The sequence below is a fragment of the Lactuca virosa genome, chromosome 2, assembly GCF_052849685.1.
Source record: "Lactuca virosa cultivar CGN04683 chromosome 2, Lactuca_virosa_CGN04683_v6, whole genome shotgun sequence".
Taxonomy (NCBI): domain Eukaryota; kingdom Viridiplantae; phylum Streptophyta; class Magnoliopsida; order Asterales; family Asteraceae; genus Lactuca; species Lactuca virosa.
The window spans coordinates 310,039,129-310,060,951 of NC_136427.1; the positions used below are offsets into that span (position 1 = coordinate 310,039,129).

Here is a 21,823-nt window from a genome sequence, read left to right on the forward strand (position 1 = left end):
TAGATGCCAACATATAGTCAGCACCTTCAATGATCCAGAAAACCTCCGAAAGCCAACCAGTAGGAAATACGAATCCGAAGACGACCTGAGCCTCCTAAGAACCAATCAGAAGGACTACATCTCCAGAAAGAGAGAACTTTTGGAACTTCAGAATGGCGATCACGCCAAGTGATGATCTCACCATGGAAGTACATTATGTTCTAGGTACTGAAACGTTCTATTTTCCCAAGAACTTAGGACCATCAGAGATTCTTGATAAGAAATGGTCCAGCATCCGCCAGACCCCAACTACTTTAAGAATTCCATAAATTCCACCCTAACCTATCCAAGTCTCAGCGAATGAACCAGTGGTACCCGACAAAACTCTCATCATTTTCTCGACTAGATCCATAAAAACCAAAGTCACGTTTGTTAAAGGAAACGGGAGGAATTTAGCACAGTATGGACCTGATTCCCCTAAGGAACGGGCGGATCAGCTAGAGCATGAAGTATCCACAACTTTCGTATTCATCCTTGAGTGTTCGTTAAGATTCTAATTTCGGGACGAAATTCCCTCTAACGGGGGGATGATGTGACAACTCGAAATTTCTATCTTGTACAACCATTCACCTCATTAGAAGTCAGGTTTATTTTTGCTAACTTTTAAGTTGTTTGGAGTCAGTTTGAGTGTTCTAAAGCCTAATACTTCAAGAGGTAATAATAGGAAGTATACTTTAGAGTTTGGTGTGCATCATTTATGTCTCAAAACTCCAAGAGTTTGGATTTTACGGCCCCAAACATGGAGTTTACGGCCGTAAACTCTAAAGAGTATAAATATGACACTTAGTCATTTTTGGCTCATTCTTCACCTTCCAAGCTCAAGAACACCCACATTCTCTTTCAAGTATCATAAGATCTTCTTCCAAATTTTCCAAAAATGTAAGTGTTTCTTCTCTTGATTTGTTGATACAACACTTCATCTAGTAGTTATACATGATTTCATCCATGAAATCTTCTCTTTTTCATAGATCTTCAAGTGTTCTTCATTTCACCAAGAACACACACTAGTGTTCTTGGACCTTAAACACTCTTACAAGCTTCCTATAAGTAAGTACACCCCTCTTAACTAGTTATGTGCTTAAATTACTTGTTAAACCATTGAAAAACACCAAGAATCCCCAAGAACACATGGGTTTACGGCCAAGGCAATCTCCTTGGACCGTAAACACCATTAGGTGGTGCATATGTGCCACCATTACTTCCTAGGACTTGGATATTGGACTAGAACCTTTCATGCATGGGCTAAGGACCTTAAACCACGAAAATATAGGAGTTACCATGGGTTTACGGCCGTAAACCCACTAGGACCGTAAACCCTAGACCGTAAACTCCATGGGAGTTGGTCCTTGGGCCGTAAAGTCTAATAAGGGGGCCATTATGAGCCCTAGTCCCTTCCTAAGCCTTGGATACAAGCCTAGATCACTCCTTGAGGAGTATAAGACCTTAAACAAACAAAAGGATCAAGCACACATGAGTTTACGGCCGTAAACTCATGGGGAAATGACCATTGGCCGTAAACTCATGTGGTGTTACCATATGGGCAGTAAACTCCAATGTGAGGCTATACTCTCTTTAGATGCAACCCTTTTGTACTCCTAGCACTTGAATCAAAGTTTTATCCATGTTTTAGGGTGTCTTAACTTGTTTAATTAATTGTTAAATGAATAATTAGATGCATATATGTGTCATTATATGTTAAATAGGATCCGTGTGTGTGTTCAAGTCCTCACTTGACACTTAGCATCCTATACCATCCGTTCATCTGAATCACTCACTACAGGTGAGTTCATACCCCCTTAATCAACCTTTGAAATGATTTTAAATGCTTTTATGGGGGGGGGATACAAGTTGAACTATTAAGTTATTATATCAATCACATGTGATTAATAACTGTCAATCAAATAGATTTTTGCATGTTAAACTGTTTTATTCAGCTAAAGGTTTTCATATATTACTTTCAAATCTCTTTTAAAGTACTATAATCACTTTTTAAATTACTAAACTTTTATCAAAGTCTTTTAAACTTATATTCTTGTTAGATTCATATCTATATAGATATAATTATATAAGTAGGGTTTGAAGGACTTAGGACTGATAGCCCGCTTTATTTCCTGTTCCTTGTTTGGTTGTGGACTTAGAGTATCCGGTTATTTGTCCGAGTGTCATTGAAGTCCTAGTTATATATTATGTATATCTGTTTAGACATTAAAACTCTTACTCCAGTTCAGCGCCTTTGGGTAGCAAAGGTACCTAGATAACCTCTCAAGTAAACTATAATAGGTATAGTTTAGAAATCAACAATAACTTTTATGAGGAGAAACTAGCTATATCAATATTCTAAAACATGTACTGTTAGTAAAAAGAAACGTATATAGCAATCAAAACACGAGATACATCCTCATGACGCAGATTTCACCGTTGTCAAGTTGGTAACTAGAGTCTCCTGCAGGGAGAGCGGGCATTGTGTGTATAGATCTATACGGGACAGACCATCCCACATCCTGACTGCTAGCTACAGTCCCGGCCGACCAAGCCAAGGGATGACAAATGTCACATTTATTTCGACGCCAGCAGGTCGTCGTGTTTATTTCCGTCAATCAGTATGGTTACGAGTATCTTCACATTTACCTTATAATTCATGGCCTTAAGGTAATTAGTACCACGGTAGTTTCTTCATATAAAACTACGGTACTATAATATTTTCCCTAATACATTAAACTTAGAACGTTTTTGACATAAAACGATAATGTAAAACTATATTTTGATAATGATAGTAACATTTGGGAAAAATGCTCTTTAAACACAAAACAGTCGAGTCTTGTGTGAAAGACTACTTTTAGTAGAGAAACTCATTCTTTAAACCTGAAATAGTCGAGTCTTGGTAGAAGACTGCTTTTAGTAAAGGAACTCATTCTTTTAAATATGAAACAGTCGGGTCTTGGTAGAAGACTACTTTTATCAGAAAATATAGTATTTTCTGGAAGGAATTCAAATACTTTATAAGCTTTTATCACCATCATCTTATGAGATTATTTTGAAGAAAAACATGTATTTATATCAATGTCATTAAAATACTTATGAACTCACCAGCATTAATATGCTGATCCTCTCTTTCAAAATAACTTGTATTCTCAGGTCGTCAGTAGACAACTCCGGGAGCTTTTGCGAAGTCAGCCTAGTACCGAGCTGCATCTTATGTTATTCTCTATATCTACTTTTGATGTTGTTGTTATATGTAACCTATGTAAAACTTATACTATTAATGCAATGGTTGTCGTACTTTGATTACTATACTGCATGTGTTGTGATACTTGACATGCCGTCCTCCACCCTAGAACGTTTCCGCCGTTCCGGTTTTGGGGTGTGACAATGCCGCATAAAAGTGATGAATGTTACCTGAATCTGGAAATTATTAGTTGAAACAGGAACGTTTTAATAAACGAATACAAAATGTTTTGAAACTTAGAAATACTAATAAACTAATAGACCACTTGCACCATTCACTTATAACCTAATTATGCAATTCAATACCATTTTGGAAATTTCTAATATAACATTTAATTGGTAGTATTTTCTTCTCTTCAATTTCCAGAAATAATTATCAAATTTTTGTCTACTTGGCTTAAATTACAGAGAGCCTTCCTTTAAAGTTAATTCCCACTATTTAGCGGTTTAAGTAATTTTTCAATGATTACCACTTTTTGAAAAACAATTTAATCCTTCAAGTTCGGAATTTAGAATTTTACGAATTAAATTTAACTATTATTTTCTTGCAATCCAGTACCTGCTGGTGCATTACACATTAAGTTGAAGTAAAATTAACTCGTTAATAGAACAACTTAACCATGTGTGTGCTAGTGGTAAGATAATCAACCCATAACCAAATTCAGAGTTTAAAACTGAAAAATCTTGTTTGATGATTTTCGTTTGACTTGTTTCCAAATAAATCAAAATGGATATAAGTAGACCATGTACACCACAACATGGGCAAAATAGCCACTATTTGTATAAGATCGAGTGCATTACTCGTATGGTATTAGCTAATTAACTTAAGGAATGAACATACCTTTAAGTGGTTACCCATGCCAAAGGCATCCTATTTGTTTGTTCAATTCTTCATCTTTTACCCCTTAAGTATCATTCTTTTTCTTCAGTCCTTCATAATTACAGAGATCATGATTACTTGAATCCGATGAAACATTCCATATGCCTCCTATATTACATCATGCCAACATAATAAAAATAAACCAAACATAAGTGAAAAAAGGGTAAAATGGTCATTTGCTCCTAACAGTTCATATAGTCTAAAGAAAGAAACAATTGTTGTGTTTATAAATTATCCAATTTTTTAATTTTTATGTATGAAATTAACAATCTTTTAACGTAAATATGATAATCTTTTATGTAGTAAATCCGTTATCATGTCATCTGCAAGCTTTAGACCAGAAATGGATCTTCTAGGAAGACTATTCTCCTCTTTTAAACAGAACTCCTCAAATCTCACATGTTCCATGTGTAATGGTCAACTTGCAATTGTCAACCAAACACAAGTATATATAAAGTATAAAGTTAACTTACAAGGGAAAAATGACATTTTGAGTACTTTGTGAAAACAAGTGGTCCTACCATATTAGCATGTGCATCCTTATCTAATAAGAGCATAGCAAATACGTTTGCAAAAATAATTATCATAATCTTCCAGGCCATGTTGGCAATGATCCTTGTAGGCCTACAAGGATGGAACTTGGATCCAGTCAGTATGGGTACAAAAAATTAAGAAACTAAGAGGTTTAAGTGTGTTACCTGATGTTATATGCTCCGAATGGTGATTAAAAATTGGGTTAAAGGGGCTGTAAAACAGGGGAAGAGGGTTTGGGGTAAGTTGAAACTGAGCATATTACCACAAGCAATGTGAAATCCATCTAAACCAACCCAATATCAAAATCCATCAAAATCAAACAGATAAGAAGAAAAATAAGCAAATATGTATTATTAAAAAGGTAAATAGTAAAGGGAATCAATCAATTACTTCTTACCTTAATAGACTTTTTCCCATAAGCCCTACATCAAACATATCGGTAAATGAATATAAATGAAAGTGCAACCTGCATATGTCAAGAACCCTAATTTCAACAAAGAATCAGTTAATAAGATGAAGATACCACGAAGGATGGTAGATAACTTAGAACTGAATTAAAATTGGTGACTGTGTGCTTCCTCTAGTCTTCATCTATGGCTAAAAACCTTAATTTCAAAAGAAAATGAAAATCAAAATGAAGGCTCTTGAAATAGTTGAATAAAAAAAGGTTCACCTCTTTATCTGTTCTTCCCAATGAGGGGGTTTAATTACAGAGAAGGTGAAAGAATGTACTGGTAAGGGAAATAACAGATAAAACCAAATCAAAATTATGAGCTTAGTTGTAACTCGCTCTCCATCAACATTGAATGGTATATTGAATTTACCTGCCTGCAATTTAAATATAATTGGGCTGAAAACTGTTCAATCTCAAGTCCCATGAAAAAAAATCAACTTATCTCACCTGCCTTTTTCTTTGCCAGAAAATCAATAACCATAATCGACTATTCTTAATTGGGAATCCTTCAAATCGTCTTCTTTAGATAGTCCGCACCTGTAGAGAACATTGAGGAAATCTAGCAAACCACCGGTATCGATTAATCCCAAATTAAAAAAAAAATAAATCACCAAATTAGAAAACCCATACCCTAATAAAATTTAAAATTGCTTTCTTAGATTGAACCTGTGTTAGTTACGGTGAGAAGAAGGAGAGGAAACACAAGACCGAAAGGATCGAGTAAGGTTTGAAGAAGAAGAGAGTCAGAGAGTCAAAGGATATACATACCTGCGAAAGCTGGAGGTGTTGTATGGAGTAAAAGCGGTGCAATATGGGATATACTGGTGAAGCGACACGTTTCATAAAGACGCCTAAAACCAAGCAATAGGTGGCTAGCAGCTTTGGGGGAAACGTGGGGAAGGAAGAAAACCCAACAAGGAAGTATGCAGACGGGCACCATGAGAGAAGCACGAGGTCAGGAAAGGTAACGGTGAGGCGGTTGGTGAGAACACTATACGTTAAAAATGGCCGCCCAATGCCCGTTCTATTGGAGGAGGAAAGAGCTTATCGACGTGGATCAAAGTTCAACTCTTCAACATATAGGTAATGATATATATATATATATATATATATATATATATATATATATATATATATATATATATATATGTATGTGTGTGTTATAAAAAAGGGTGTGGGGTAGGAATTGACAAACTCTGAAAGTATAGTGACTTAATATGAAAATCAATTGAATCAGGTTTCATACAATATTTGCAGTATTCTTTTCCGTATATATCATCATCCGCACAAAACCTTAAGACGTATTCTATTCCAATACAAACACTATGCCTTATAAATCCGAGATCCTATACCATGCATCCACTACATAGGAAATCAGAAAAAGAAATCTGAGATATATATATATATATATATATATATATATATATATATATATATATATATACGTACGTACGTGAGGAATACGTAAGAAAAAGAGAGAGTTCGTGAGTGAGGTTGAAGACCTGCGACTAGGCTTCCGGTTCGTGGTGAGTTACGTGGCTTGGATCAAACGAGAGCAGAAGGATCACACACGTATACACCGTGGTAAGTTTTGTCGTCATTCACGTTTCCTTCTGGATCTGATTACATATGGTCTCCGCGACTTCTTTTTTCCCTGTTCGTGATAGATTTCTTGTGCGTGATTAAAGCTCCAGAAACACAGTCCAAGTATGTGTTTGTGTATTTAGAGTACTTAGTTTTGGAGTTTTGGGTCAAATTGTTGAGACCTTTTCTTTCTTTCTTTCTTTCATTCCCTCCTGATTCGTGAAAGTTAGCTGCCAATTGACCTTCGTATTAGCCATGAAAACCATGACATGTATTACCAAAGTATTGCTGTCCAATTTCCATTAATCACTCTTCGTGTGTTCTTCTTTTATAATTACATAAATATTAAATTTAAACAAGAAGATTGTAAAAAAGAATATTTCATAATCATATAATTATTCAATTACATAATATTAGATGTGTAGATGCAGGCCCTTTGTAATACAATTGCTTTATTGAACATATATATATATATATATATATATATATATATATATATATATATATATATATATATATATATATATATATATATATATATATATATATCATAGTTAATTTTCATGCACATCCGTCCATGTTCAAATCAATCCCTTGGTTGTGTTCTAACTTGATTTATATATTAGGGTTAGTTTGCTTCAACTTTGATTTATGGCCGTTCATAATTGAGTTGTTCTAAGTTATATTATTCTTCTTTATTTTATCTAATTTTCTTTTAACACTACTGAAAATACATGTTCTGAATTATCACTCATGGGTTGACAATCAGAGTTTTCCTATATATAAATAATCTTCTTCAACTAATTCTAAAACAATATTGCATTTATTTTAGATCTTTAAAAATCTTCTTCCTGGTTTCCACAGAAAATGAAGATTCAAATTCAAATGTTGCTCGTGATTACAATCTTGCTGGTAGCATCTATACAAAAGTCAAGTTGTAGGAACATAGTTAATCACTCGATTGATGGAAAAAGAAAAAGAGTCAACTTTGTTTTAAGATTTAAACGTCAACCGGAAGCTCACAAATGGAGAAAATCAACTACCTTATGTTGTATCACTTCGTCTAGTTTCTTGTGGACCAAACCCGGCCACTTCATAACTGAGCATGGTCTAGTTCCTTGTGGACCAAACCCACTTCATAACTTAGCATGATCTATAAAGTCTTTTTTGTTTTCAAATCTATACACATGTTGCCAAATGATATTGCCGCTATATGAACATCTAATTATTAATTGAGTTGTAAGGGTCACGATTCGTTGAGGTGAAATACGTGTTAGCAAATCTTCTTTAATATATATATTAAAACATAAACATTGTGACATCATCTTAAACAATCGAGGCCTTTGATTATATTTCAATCATATGTTTTCCACCCTTAGATCAAACTGCTGACATCATCTTCCCCAAATAGAATGTATATAATTTCAATAAAAGTTTTCCAATTGTCAAACAAAATTAACTTAAATCGGTTAAAATGACATGTATTTAATTCCAATAAAAAGTTTCCTATATTTTAAATCTTAAATTACAGGTTATAAAAGTTTTAATATGGTCAAATTTAAAAACATATTACTAAAAATCATTTCAATTAAGACATTAAATATCAATGGAAATACGATTATATTAGTAAATCATTAATAGAAAATCTATTTTTATTAGGAAACCAATAATACTAAAAAATCATATTCAAATTATCACATACATATACAATTCATCATTGAATCTGCGGCTCACACTTATTTTCAATAATTGTTTTTCTTCAAACATTCTTCTACAACATCATTCTTAGTGCTTACAACTTCCATCATCATTCCCTACTTCAAACCTTCGATGTTGTGCACTAACTGGTCAGTACCTTCTTTCGCTTTTTATATTTTTTCCGATTATTTTTTTGTTACAAACCCTATTCTACAACATCATTCTTATTACTTATAACTTCCATCATCATTCCCTACTTCAATCCTTCATTGTTGTGCACTAGAATGTCAGTACCTTCTTTTGCTTTTTATATTTTTTTCGATTATTTTTTTGTTCCTGTATCAAATATATTTATTCATATATTTTGATTTTCTTTGTCACAAATTACATGAAATCACTTAATTATTTTTCTAAAACTTTTCAAATAAATAGGAAAAGATATTACGTACCTTTAATCCAGAAAAATAATAATAGTGTACTTTGATGGAAACTAGTTAAAACACATTATAACAAAGTACTTTGATAGAATGACAAATGCACCCCTACCCATTTTCCTATTCATGGCAATAAAAATTTTTGTGTATTCGTTTAGCATGATACTTTCATTTTTTATCTGAAGGATAAATCATTAATTTAGTATGTACAATGTTCATCAGAAGGGTAAATTAGTAATTTAATTTAAACATGGATCAAATTGTGAGCTGCTACTATTTTTGTTTGTTTGATTATCTCAACCTGGTTACTGTTTTTGATTGTATATAATATCTTAAATTGTTGGCTGAATTACAAGGATTGCAATCTTGATATAGAGCTCAAATAATCTGTTAAGATAAATATATGGTAATACCGAATGTAAAATGGAGGATAATAGTATAATAGGAATAAAGAGATATTTTTAGTGTTTGAATGTAAATTAATATCCTAATATGATGGTTGAATTATAACATTTATAACTTTAAATTCAAATCATAACTAAAGGGTATTGATATTATTGGATGATTTTTTTTTAAAATGTTAAGTATGATTTTAAGGTTTAGGGATAGAAAGGTAATTTATTTGGGATAGAATAAAGAAGAAAGATTCGAATTTACCTTTTGAAGGTATCAGTAAACTCCTAAATTTTGTAATTTATTTTAATTTGATTGCAAATTAGATGTAAGAAACCTTTAATTAAGAAAATATAAGGGCAAAAGGGTAATTTGACTTAGGAAACTATAAAAACATTGGACTGAAAAAGCAATTCAACAATAGATATCGAGATGAAATGTGTACTAAAATGATTCTTTTAGAATGATACTTCAATTTTTTCTCTGAAGGATAAATCATTAATTTAGTATGGATAATGTTCATCAGAAGGGTAAATTGGTAATTTAATTTAAAAAATGGATCAAATCGGTTGCTGCTACTATTTCTATTTGTTTGATTATCTCAACTTGGCTACTGTTTCTGACCATATTGTCGAATATAATAATTTCATATTATACCATTTTTAGGAATGTACTTTTAAAGTACATTGTTATACCATTTTTAATAGTAACCAATTGTGATTTTTTCGTGTTTTAAATGTCTCTTTTAATTTATATTTTATTCACTATTAAGGGGATGAATTTTATAAACAGTTTAATCCTAAAAAGGTTAAACTATAATTATTCTAATTTGTATATGTTTCTGTACAGTAAATACAATCTTTTAAAGATTTGTTTCTGTCACTAACAAAGTTATGTTTCTATTTTTGAAATCTCATAAAACATTACATAAGGTTTTTTAGCTTAACATATTACATTATTAAGTCTAGATTAAGCCAAACAAAACTATTATATAATTAGATAGTAAATGATTCAATTATGCATTCTGTATTTATCTCTCCTTTATTATAAGAGTTTATTGTTGTAATCTATTCTATATATTCAATACAACACACACAAATTAATGTGTGGTTGATTTACTAAGACCTACATGGTATCAGCCTAACCAATCTCTTCCCTCCTAATCGTCAATTCTCTTCTTTCCTCACTTTTTGTGATTTCTTTCTTCATGGAACCTGTGATCATGTCGACATCTACTGATGGTACTTTCTCTATGAATATTGTCTTGCATATGATACCAATTAAACTTTCCTCCACAAATTATCTTTTGTGGAGAAATCAGATGTTGTCGCTTTTGATCTATCAAAAGCTTCTGCCCCATATTGATGGCACCTCTCTTAAACCATCAAAGACCTTTGAAATTGATAGCAAACCAGCCCCTAATCCGGCATATTCTGCATGGACTAAACTTGATCAGTGGGCGGTCATTATCCTCAATTCCTTTTTAACCGAAGAGGCATCAACATAAGTACTTGGTCTCTCTGGTTCTCGCTCCATCTGGACAGCCCTAGAAGCCGCCTACAACAATTCATCTGTTGAACGCATTCACTCTCTTCGTGATTCCCTATGCTAGATGCAAAAATGTCACACCTCAGTCTCTAATTTTGGTCGAAAATTCAAGATTGTATGTGATAAATTGGCTGCCATAGGCCAACCTATTGATGATATGGATAAGATTCATTGGTTTCTTTGTGGCCTTGGATCTTCGTTTGAGACTTTCTCCACAGCTATACGTACCTCAAATCCATCTCCTACTTTTCAAGACTTATTGTCTCAAGACAAAAACCATGAGCTCTTTTTACAGTCAATTCATGGTTCTTCAATCCCTACTATTGCCTTTGTTTCTCAGTCCCGTAACAACAATACACGGGGTCGGTCTTCATATTATCCTCGCGTAGGATGGTCCCATGGAAATAGTAATAGTGGGGGTAGAGGACGAGGAGGCAGGCGACCTCCCCATTGCCAGTTTTGTCGCACTAATGGACATTATGCCTCCTCTTGCCCAAACCTTCACACGTATGCATCCAACTCCATTCCCTCTGTTGAAAACCTAGCTCAGGCATTTCATTCGCAATACCATGTCACTCAAGGAAATCCAGATTGGTATGTTGACTCAGGGGCTACTTCACATATGACTTCCTCCACCAACAATGTGTCTTAATCGGCCTTATTCGGGTAATATGCATGTTCTTTTTGGAAATGGACACAATCTTCCTGTTTCTCATATTGGTAATTTTGTGGTTTCTAGTAAGCTGCTGTTACGAGATGTCCTGTTTATTCCTCACTTAACCAAGAATCTTCTATCTATTAGTAAACTCACTATGGAGCCCCCGGTTGATGTACTTTTTTCTCAACCGTTCTTTACTATTCATGATAGGAAAAGCAAACAAGTGATAACTCAAGGTAGATGCGAGGATGGTCTTTACGTGCTTAGAGATGGTTATACAACTTTGGTGGCTTCTTCTCCAACTTCAAACAAGGCTTCTTTTGAAATATGGTATAGTCGATTAGGACACATTTCCTTTGATGTTATTTATAGTTTACATAAATTGGGTGTTTTGCATGTTACTTCACTTTTATCAAAACATTTTATTTCTGAACCTTGTAAGCTTTCCAAGGGTTAACGATTATCTTTTGAAATTAAATCACAAACACTCTTTGCATCCTTTAGACCTAATACATTGTGATCTATGGGGACCATCTCATGTCTTATCCGGTGAATATCTTTATTATGTTATATTTGTCGATGACTATTCACGGTTCACATGGTTTTAACCCTTGAAGGCCAAAAACGATTTTTATGTTGTTTTATCTATTTTTATCAAGCTCGTGCAAAACCAATTCTCAAGAAAAATCAAAGTTTTTGAAAGTGATGGAGGTAAAGAATTTGTCAATAACACCGTGCGTAAAATCATTGAAGACAATGGCACTTTTCATCAGCTCTCTTGTCCATATACTCCTCAACAAAATGGACGAACGGAACGTAAACATAGACATGTTGTTGAAACGGGTCTTGCAATGCTCTTTCATGCTCACGTCCCTGCCTCTTATTAGGTTGACACTTTTAGTTCAGCAATGTTCATCATTAATCACAGGCCCACTAAAATACTTGACAACTGGTCTCCTCTTGAGTTACTCTACTCACGAATGCCAAATTATGGAAACTTTCGCACCTTTGGGTGTTTTATATATCCATATCTTCGCGACTATTCGGCAAACAAACTCTCTCCTCGGAGTATCCCTTGCGTTTTTATTGGATATCACTCGCAATATAAGGGCTATAAGTGTCTTGATCCAACCACTTCTCGCATATATATCATGCGGCATGCACGTTTTAATGAACAATCATTTCCTTTTGACGGGTCCAACAATGCTTCGGATTTGTCCACTTTGGATTTATCCTCTTTATTGGATGATGGGCCCATCCGTGCCTTGTTCACTTTGTTCGCCTCCATCGGAAGATGCACCTGATGATCCTTATGATCATGATGATCATTCCGCTCATGCTGATTCTTCTGATAATAATGATCATTCTGATCACGATCATCATGACGCCGACATTCATCCACCATCTCCAATCCTTTCCACGCATCCAGTGCACACTCAGTCCAAGTCTGGTATTTTCAAAAAACAACATATAGCTGATTTTGCGTCACTCACAACCACGCGTTGCATGTTCTTTTACTTTCTACATCTCAGCCTAAAGGGTACAAATATGCTGCTAAACATCCTCAATGGATGGACTCCATGCATGAAGAAATTGAGGCCTTACATACACATAACACTTGGACCGTAGTGCCTCGACCCTCTCACTCTAACGTTGTCGGTTCTAGGTGGGTCTATCATACCAAGTATAACTATGACAACTCAATTGAACGTTTCAAAGCTCGTCCTGTTGCTCAAGCTTTCACCCAAATTACTGGACTCGATTAATCTCATACTTTTAGTCCGGTTGTTAAAGCCTCCACAGTTCACATTGTTCTATCTCTTGCTGTCTTAAATACATGGCGTTTTCATCAACTTGATGTCAAAAACGTATTTTTGTATGGTCATCTTACTTCGACAACTTTTATGGAGCAATCGCCTGGGTTTACTGATGCTCAACTTCCTAATCATGTTTGTAAACTAACTAAGGCTCTTTATGCCTTAAAACATACCCCTCGTGTTTGGTTTCAACGCCTTAGCACCTTCTTGCTTGCCAATGGTTTTTTCTGTAGCCGTGCTGCCACCTCCTTATTCGCTTTTTGTCGACATTCATGCATCATGTACCTCCTTGTCTATGTCGACGATCTCATCCTTACTGGTAATCAGGAATCTGTCATTACAACCTTCACTGCACGACTACACAAAGAGTTTGCTATTAAAGATCTTGGTGCTCTCAATTACCTCCTTGGTTTAGAGGTCACTTATACTGATGATGGTCTCTTTTTAAGCCCGTCAAAATATGCCAAATATATTCTTACTCGTTCTGATTTAATTGACACTAAACCAGTACCAACACCCTTGGCCACTCATGAGACTTTCACAACTGATGGAACACCTTTTTCTGATCCTACTCTTTATTGATCCCTACTCTAAATATTAATACATGAACCATTTCAGAAGTAGGCCAACAAGTTAGAATCTAAATTAGAAATGATCTTATTTCCTTGAGTATCAGATTTACGGTATTATAGAAAAATTATTTATTTGATTTTTAAATTTTCTACGTTGTCGTATTTATATGGTAGAATCAAATTGCATAATTATAATTAACATTTTTATTAGACTTTGTATGTAGGTATGCAAGAACAATAAGTATATTTTTGAAGGAAGATTGTTCAAAATAATTTGCATAATCTAAATACATATTAATTTAGTTCATTTCCTACACTTTCCTGTAACATTGAATTTTTTTGTCATGTTACATTCAAAAGATGGATTATTAGAACAGACACCTTAGGTGTTTGACGAAATGTCTCAAAGATTCTGACACAAGTTCTCTACGCTCACCTCACAACCAGGTATAAATTTTGGTTTTATTTTTTTCTAGATTTTTAGCATCATGTGTTTTTGTTGTTTGCAACTTTATAGTGTTACATTTTTTTTGTCCCGTCTTCAGGTTTTTCTATCTCTGATAGGGCTTCATTTTTTATATTTATTGTAAGCTATCGATTCAATCTATTGCACTTTGTTATGAACTTTATCAACGTGATAAGATTCTAATAATTTGTCCATTTCTTGATCTTTTAGAAGAAGATGTTCTAACTGGATTACCATCTACGACTGTGGTATTCTATTTTGTTGATTAAGCGATCTATGATTTGGCTAGGATGGATTTTAAGGATTATGCTTAGCCCGATAATTGTTCATGCCATCAGAAAATACATCCAACAAAAAGTGAAAGATGATTTTTTAAATTAATACCATCTTCTAACTTTAAAGGATCCCTTTTCAACTTTGATGGTATGTAACAGAGTTTTGACTGAAATTTTTAATTATGTCGGTATGTAACAAGTTATGACTTAAATAATGATATTAGATATTTGGGCAATCAGATTTTATTCGATTCTTAAATTATTTTGTAGAAAGTGGTCAAATTTGGTATTATTGATCTCACAAAAAACAAGTCTCATTTCTCTTTTAGCGTATCCATTGAGTTTAATAGTTTCTTGTTTACATTCGTTTTAAAAAAAATGTTAAATATTGATTTAATGATTGCAGGTCAGCAGTTAGTAAAGGTGTAAGAAGAGCAAAATATTAAATATGGGATGCTCATGGCTAAGTCAAGCCAAAATAAATTTCTAAAGTAACAAATGCTAAATTCAAAAGGTAAGCACTTGTAATGCAAAATACATATTGTACTTCTTGTAACATCCCACTGATAAAATACTTATAATTTTAACCCTATAATTTAATTATGTTGCATTTGATGGGAATTATACATAGCAAACAATCCTATGTGTGCATGTAACCCTAATTGTTGGATCTATGTTTTCTCTATTAGACATACAAGTATTGAACACAAATCTAGAAACCCTAGGAGGCATGTACTATTTTTGAAATCAACATAAATTTGGGTTTAGATACATACCTTGATTGTTATATAGCAATAACAATGAATCCTTGTAGATCTTGAACTCTTGAGATCAAGTGCCTCAAATGTGACACCTCTAATGACTTACAAACACTCTATGCAAGAGGATGAGAGGAGAGTGGAAGAGGAAACACTAGAATTCAGTTCTACTAGGGTTTGATAGCACGGGGCCGAAATTCTAAGGGGTTGGGGTCTTTATATAGTTGTTGGTTGCTTAGTCCCAAAGCTAGGGTTTGCTGGAGGAAACCTTAATTTTTAGCTTAGGGCCTAAGCAGCTTATGACTTCTTATCTAAGAGCCTTGGACAAAAACTTATAGGGCCTCCCTATAATTTTCATCCACTCCTTTCTAAGGGGTCCAATAGCCCAATTTCACAGCTATTAATAAATTGCAAAACAGCCCCTACACTTTTAATTAATTCCTTTAATCTCAAAATTAATTCCAAATTAATTTTGGATTAAATATTAATTAAACAACATGATTTCTAATTAATATATTATTCTCATAATACATTAATAAATCATTTTTATCAATTTATTATTCCAAATAATTAAATTCAACCTCTCTCTCCAAAAGTCATCCTGTCAAGTTGCTAAAATGAAGGCAACCTAAAAGGACTGTGCTACTATCAATTCAAGTATATACCAATTATAGTTATGGGCTTAGACACCTAATCCAACAACATTTTGGTCCCTAAGTTCAAGAAAGAGTGCAAAAAGGGCCCTAGTGGCATTTTCGTAAATTTGGCCTTGGGGGAGTACGCCATGCGTACGCGTGTACGCTGAGCGTACTAGGGCGCGCCCTAGTACGCTGGGCATACTTCTCGTACGCTGGGCATACTTGCCAAATATGGAAACCCTAATCTTTTGGGGTGTAGCTCATATTTAAACCCAATTATAGCCTCCTTTCCCCTCATTTCATCACCACCATCCTCTTAGAACGTTTTGCAACCCTAACTCACCTTGTAAAACCATTCCAAGCTTAAGAGAATGTGTGTTTGTGCCTTGAAGAAGAGGGAAGGAAGTGGAGCTCATCTTGGAGGAGTAAAGAACTTTGGATATGGGATTTCTACCTCATTTGCAACCTTTTGAAGGTATAAAGCTTGTAACGTTACCCCTTCATCATATAGATCTAGAAATGGGTGTTTTAAAGATGCTTTTTGGTCCCAAAATGTTAGATCTTGAGCTTGGCATGTTCTTGATTCATTAACTTGTATTTCAGACCTTAGTAGAGTTCCTAAGTCATAAAAATGGAGTCTGAATGTTTGGTTTTGTCCCATGCATGTTATGGGGAGTCTTAAGGCATTAAGATGTTGGGTTTTTATGGATTAAGCACTTATTGAGCATGCAAGGTCATAAAGTTGGAAACTTTATGACTCATAATGACATTTTGACCTTGGATCTGCATTTGGACGTACCCCGTTGACTTTTGACCAAATTTAGGTCAAACTTCAGGGTTGGATTGGTGATTAAGATTTTATATGGTTTTGATGTTAGTGGATCCGCGAGAGCAAGCAGTGTAGCATGGAATGACTCACGATATTCTTGGGTTTCTTATTTTCAGGTGAGTTTCGCCTCATTGTACCGTGGGTCGAAGGCACCAATGCCGACCTACTAGTTTTCGGTTATCTGTTAGTAGAGGGATGCCATAGGGACTGTATATAGTCACATAGGATAGACTGAGGACTTTTGATCTAGGATCTCTTACATATTCCTCGTTTGGTTGTGGTTCTAGGGTAGGGTTATCTGTCCGGGTGGCTATCTTACCATTGATTATATATGGTCCGGTATTGATTAGATTGTTGTTACTTAGTATGACACGGTTCTATAGTGATCTGTTAGACCTGTATTGTGGTATCGAGTATGGTGATAGGCTATGGTTATCTGTTAGATCTGTATTCTGGTATCTAGTATGCAGATATGCTGTAGTGATCTGTTAGATCTGTATTCTGGTGTCAAGTACGTTGTTATGATGTAGTGATCGGTTATAATTGTATCCTGGTATGTAGGATGTTGCTATGCAGTGGTGATCTAATAGATCGGTATCCTGGTATATACGATGTTGCTATGCTATAGTGCACTATTAGATCAGTATGTTATCTGTACTTGATGGTTATCATCTAGTGAAGTGCCCTAGGGACTGTTTGTGGTTATGTATGATAGCCTAAGAACTCTTGGTCTAGGCTCTCTTGCATGTTCCTCGTTTGGTTGTGGATCTAGAGTAGGATCATCTGTTCGGGTGGCTATATCACCTCTGGCTACTTATGGTTACGCATTTCATGAAAGTTAGTTGGTAGTGAGACTGTGTGCTGTGAGAGGACTAGTAGGCGGGAGTGAGCTGTATGATTGTTGTTTTCCTGTTTTATGTGCCTGCTTGATCCTTGTTTGTTTATATGTCGACATATGGTGGTGGTGGGTTGAGGTAGTCCTTCTTTGTGCTGTAGGCCAAGATACCTGTGCGGGCCGGCTATAAGCTGAAGGCACAGATGCTCAGAGCGTCCCGGATTGACTGTTGGCCTGAGATGTGTATGTCACACCCCCAAACCAGAACAACAGAAAGGTTCGGGGGCGGAGGACGTCATGTACAGTATCATACCAATGCACAATAGTAAAACAAGCAACAACATCCATGGCATTAATAGTATAGTTTATACAAGTGTGTTCTGTGTATAGTGTAAGACACCAAAAATATGTATTTAACAAAATAAAAGACGAGTCTTGAACATGCTTCGTCTTCTCAAAACCCTGGTCATCTGTACCTGTCTACTGGTGACCTGAGAATACAAGTTATTTTGAAAGAGAATATCAACATAAAAGTTGAGTGAGTGCATAAGTATTTTTGTGTCAAATGTTTGCATTTGTTTCATAAAAATGTTTGTAATGTTTTAATGAAAATGTTCGTATACTTCCTAGAAAATCCTATATTTTCTACTAAAATGAAAAGTACTCTTCTACCAAGACTCAACTGTTTGTATGCTCTGTTCTCTTGAATAAAGTGTAAAATGTATGTTTTGTACTTGAAATAGTATAATTGTATGTTTTTCCATATAGGTAACTATCTTTACTCGAAAAATAGTATGCATTTCTCAAGTGAGAATATCAATGTATGAATGTAAATGGAAAAATAAATATTTACCGTAGTGTTGCATAAAATACACTACAAATGCATTAAATACCTTGTAACCCTACGGGTAAATTTTAAGGTTAAAATGTGATAAGGTTATAAACATGCTTGATTGACTAGTATAAAACACAACATTCTTCAGGCGTCGAAAATGATATGACATTTGTCACCTGTAGACTTGCAAGTCCTACTGTAGCTAGCAACAAGGTGTAGGATTGTCAATCTAGTATAGATCTATACACAAACTCACGCTCTCCCTACAAGAGACTCTGGTTATAAAACGTGACATAGCAAGGATATTGCTACGCCATGAAATAGTATCTCACATTTTTGTTATCTTGTTCTTGTTATAGTATGTATGTTCCTTCTTGTTCTTATTATAATATGTTTTGTAATGTATAGTAATAGTATGTATGTATTGACTCATGTATGTTTCTCTGTTCTAGAAGTAGTATGTATGATAATATAAACTATACCTATTATAGTTTACTAGTATGTTTGTTTGAACTGTTACTGATTTGTAGAAAAGACTCAATTGTTCAACCTAACCAACTGAGTTAGTATGTTCTTTAAAAATGGGTTTAATATTCATGTATGTATTCAATGGGTATAACTATGATTTAGCCGACAGTCGGACTAGTGACCCTACCCTAAGCCCACAACCAAACAAGGAACAGGAGTCAAGGTATTTAGCAATAGACCTAAGTCCGATAAAGCATATTTAAAAGTAAATAGATACACGCATATGAATTTGATAAAAACAGAAATCTAAGAATAGTTTTAAAATGGTTTTAACAAGTATTTGAGTATAAAAAATCCTTTCATTTGATGTTTTCAGATGTAAGTGTTTAACACAAATATATCGTGTTCTACTTGTATTCTCCCCCTTAAAAGTATTTAAAAAGCATTTAAAAGCATAAAACACAGTAATTTGTAGGGGTATGAACTCACCTTTCGTGGGTGATTCGATTGAATGTTCGATATAGGATTGATAGTTCTCCGAGTTAGATCCCGAGACAAAACAAGTCCTAAATGGCAATTTATGCAACATAATGGCATTCAATTAGCAATTATAACCTCTAAGGCATTAGAGAAACAACCTAGGATGTATGGAACACTTACAAAAGAAGTGTTAGAAGCAAAGATGGGAGGCTGCAAGGAGTTCACGGCCTGATGAAGGGTTCACGGCCCAAGAACACTTGATGTTCTTGAGTTCACGACCCAATGATCTTGGAGATTAAGAACACTAGAGGATCCTTAGCAATATCTTGAAGAAGATTCAAAGCAAAATGGATGATAGTTGAGAGGAAAGTGTTATTGGTTGAATATCCTTGGGAGAAAGCCTTGTGTTTGCGGTTACAAAGGGAAGAAGTGAAGTAAAATCAACTAACTCTCATATATATAGGAGGGGAAGTTCAAGGCCATACACCGAGGGTTCACGGCTCGTAGCCTGTTCACGGCCCGAAGCCTGTTCACGACCCGAAGGCTGTTCACGACCCGAAGGCTGTTCACGGCCCGAGCATTGTTTGCGGTCCTCAGTTCCAAAGGATATCCCTCTAAAATATATAACACTTAAGAATTCTAGGTTTATACACTTATAAATTCATTACTCTAATTATATTAAGATAATAAAAGTAATAAGTTTGACCTTTGATTGATATGTTTGACTTTAGTTGACCAAGTTTGACTTTTTACAAGATAGGAATTACGGGTTGTCACATCATCCCCCCGTTAAAGGAAATTTTGTCCCGAAATTAAGACTAAAAAATACACATGGACTAGGGGAAAAGATGAGGATACTTATGTTTCATTTACCGCTCCCAAGTGAATTTAGGTCCCCGTTTATTCCAGCGAACCTTCACTATCGGAATACGACTTTGCTTAGTTTGCTTGACCTCCCTATCCATGATCTCTACTAGTTCTTCCACGAAGTTGAGGCTCTCATTGATATCGATTTCATCGAGTGGGGATAACAAGAGTCTCATCAGAAAGACACTTCTTTAGGTTCGATACGTGGAAGGTAGGGTGTATGTTACTAAGTTCTTGAGGTAGCCGAAGTTTGTAAGCTACAGGGCCGATTCTAGCGAGAATCTCAAAAGGCCCAATGTACCTTGGATTTAACTTACCACGCTTTCCGAAGCGTATCAAGCCCTTCCAAGGTGAGACCTTCAATAGAACAAGGTCACCAACCTGAAATTCCAAAGGTTTCCGTCTCTTGTCAGCGTAGCTTTTCTGTCGGTCTCTAGAGGCTTTCAATCGTTCGCGAACCTGAACGATCTTCTCTGTCGTTTACCGAATGATTTCTTGACCTGTGAGAGTGCTTTCAGGAACTTGTCCTTTAGCTACTTGCGTGTCACCCACTTCAGCCCAGCACAGAGGGGATCTGCACTTCCGGCCATACAGGGCTTCAAATGGTGCAACCTTAATACTAGAATGATAGTTGTTGTTGTATGAAAACTCGACCAATGGCAACTGGATATCCCATGCTTTACCAAAGTCGATCACACAAGCTCTTAGCATATCTTCCAACGTCTGTATCGTCCTCTCACTCTGTCCATCAGTTTGTGGGTGGTAGGCTGTACTCATGTCCAGCCTAGTTCCCAGGGACTTTTGTAGCAACTGCCAGAATCTTGAAGTGAATCTACTGTCTCTATCAGAGATGATAGATATGGGAACACCATGCAGTCGTACAATTTCCCTAATGTATGTTCTCGTCAGTTTCTCCATCTTGTCGGTTTCTTTGATTGGCAGGAAGTGTGCGGACTTAGTTAACCTGTCTACGATCACACATATGGTATCAAAACCACCCGTTGTCTTGGGCAACTTAGTTATGAAATCCATTGTCATTCGCTCCTGCTTCCACTCAGGTATATCTGGTTGTTGTAGTAAACCTGAGGGTTTTTGGTATTCGACCTTAACCTTGGCGCAAGTAAGACACTTGCCCACGAAGGTAGCAATCTCTGCTTTCATGTTAGGCCACCAAAATAACTTTTTGAGATCCAGATACATCTTATCTGAACCTGGATGAATGGAGTATCGAGTATTGTGCGCTTCGTTCATGACAATGTCTCTGAAACCACTGAGCTTCGGTGTCCAGATCCGATCCATGAGGTATAAGGCTCTGTCACCCTTGACTTCTAAATTCGTATCCATCCCTCTAAGGGATTCACCTGCCACATTTTCAGTTTTCAAGGCTTCCTGCTGAGCCTCTTTAATCTGCATGGACAGATGTGAATGGATTGTCATAGTCAATGCCTTGACACTACGACATGAGTATTCTTTCCGACTTAGGGCGTCAACTACTACGTTGGCCTTACCGGGATGATAACGAATTTCGCATTCGTA

At 35.4% G+C, this 21,823-nt stretch overlaps 1 long non-coding RNA gene across 1 annotated transcript; it reads left to right on the forward strand.

The window, feature by feature from the left end:
• Positions 1-6,595: 6,595 nt before the first annotated feature.
• LOC145157190 (uncharacterized) lies at positions 6,596-7,898 on the forward strand. The gene is made up of 2 exons (XR_013737153.1): positions 6,596-6,716; positions 7,581-7,898. It is a non-coding gene; the product is annotated as an uncharacterized LOC145157190 (long non-coding RNA).
• The last annotated feature ends 13,925 nt before the right edge of the window (positions 7,899-21,823 follow it).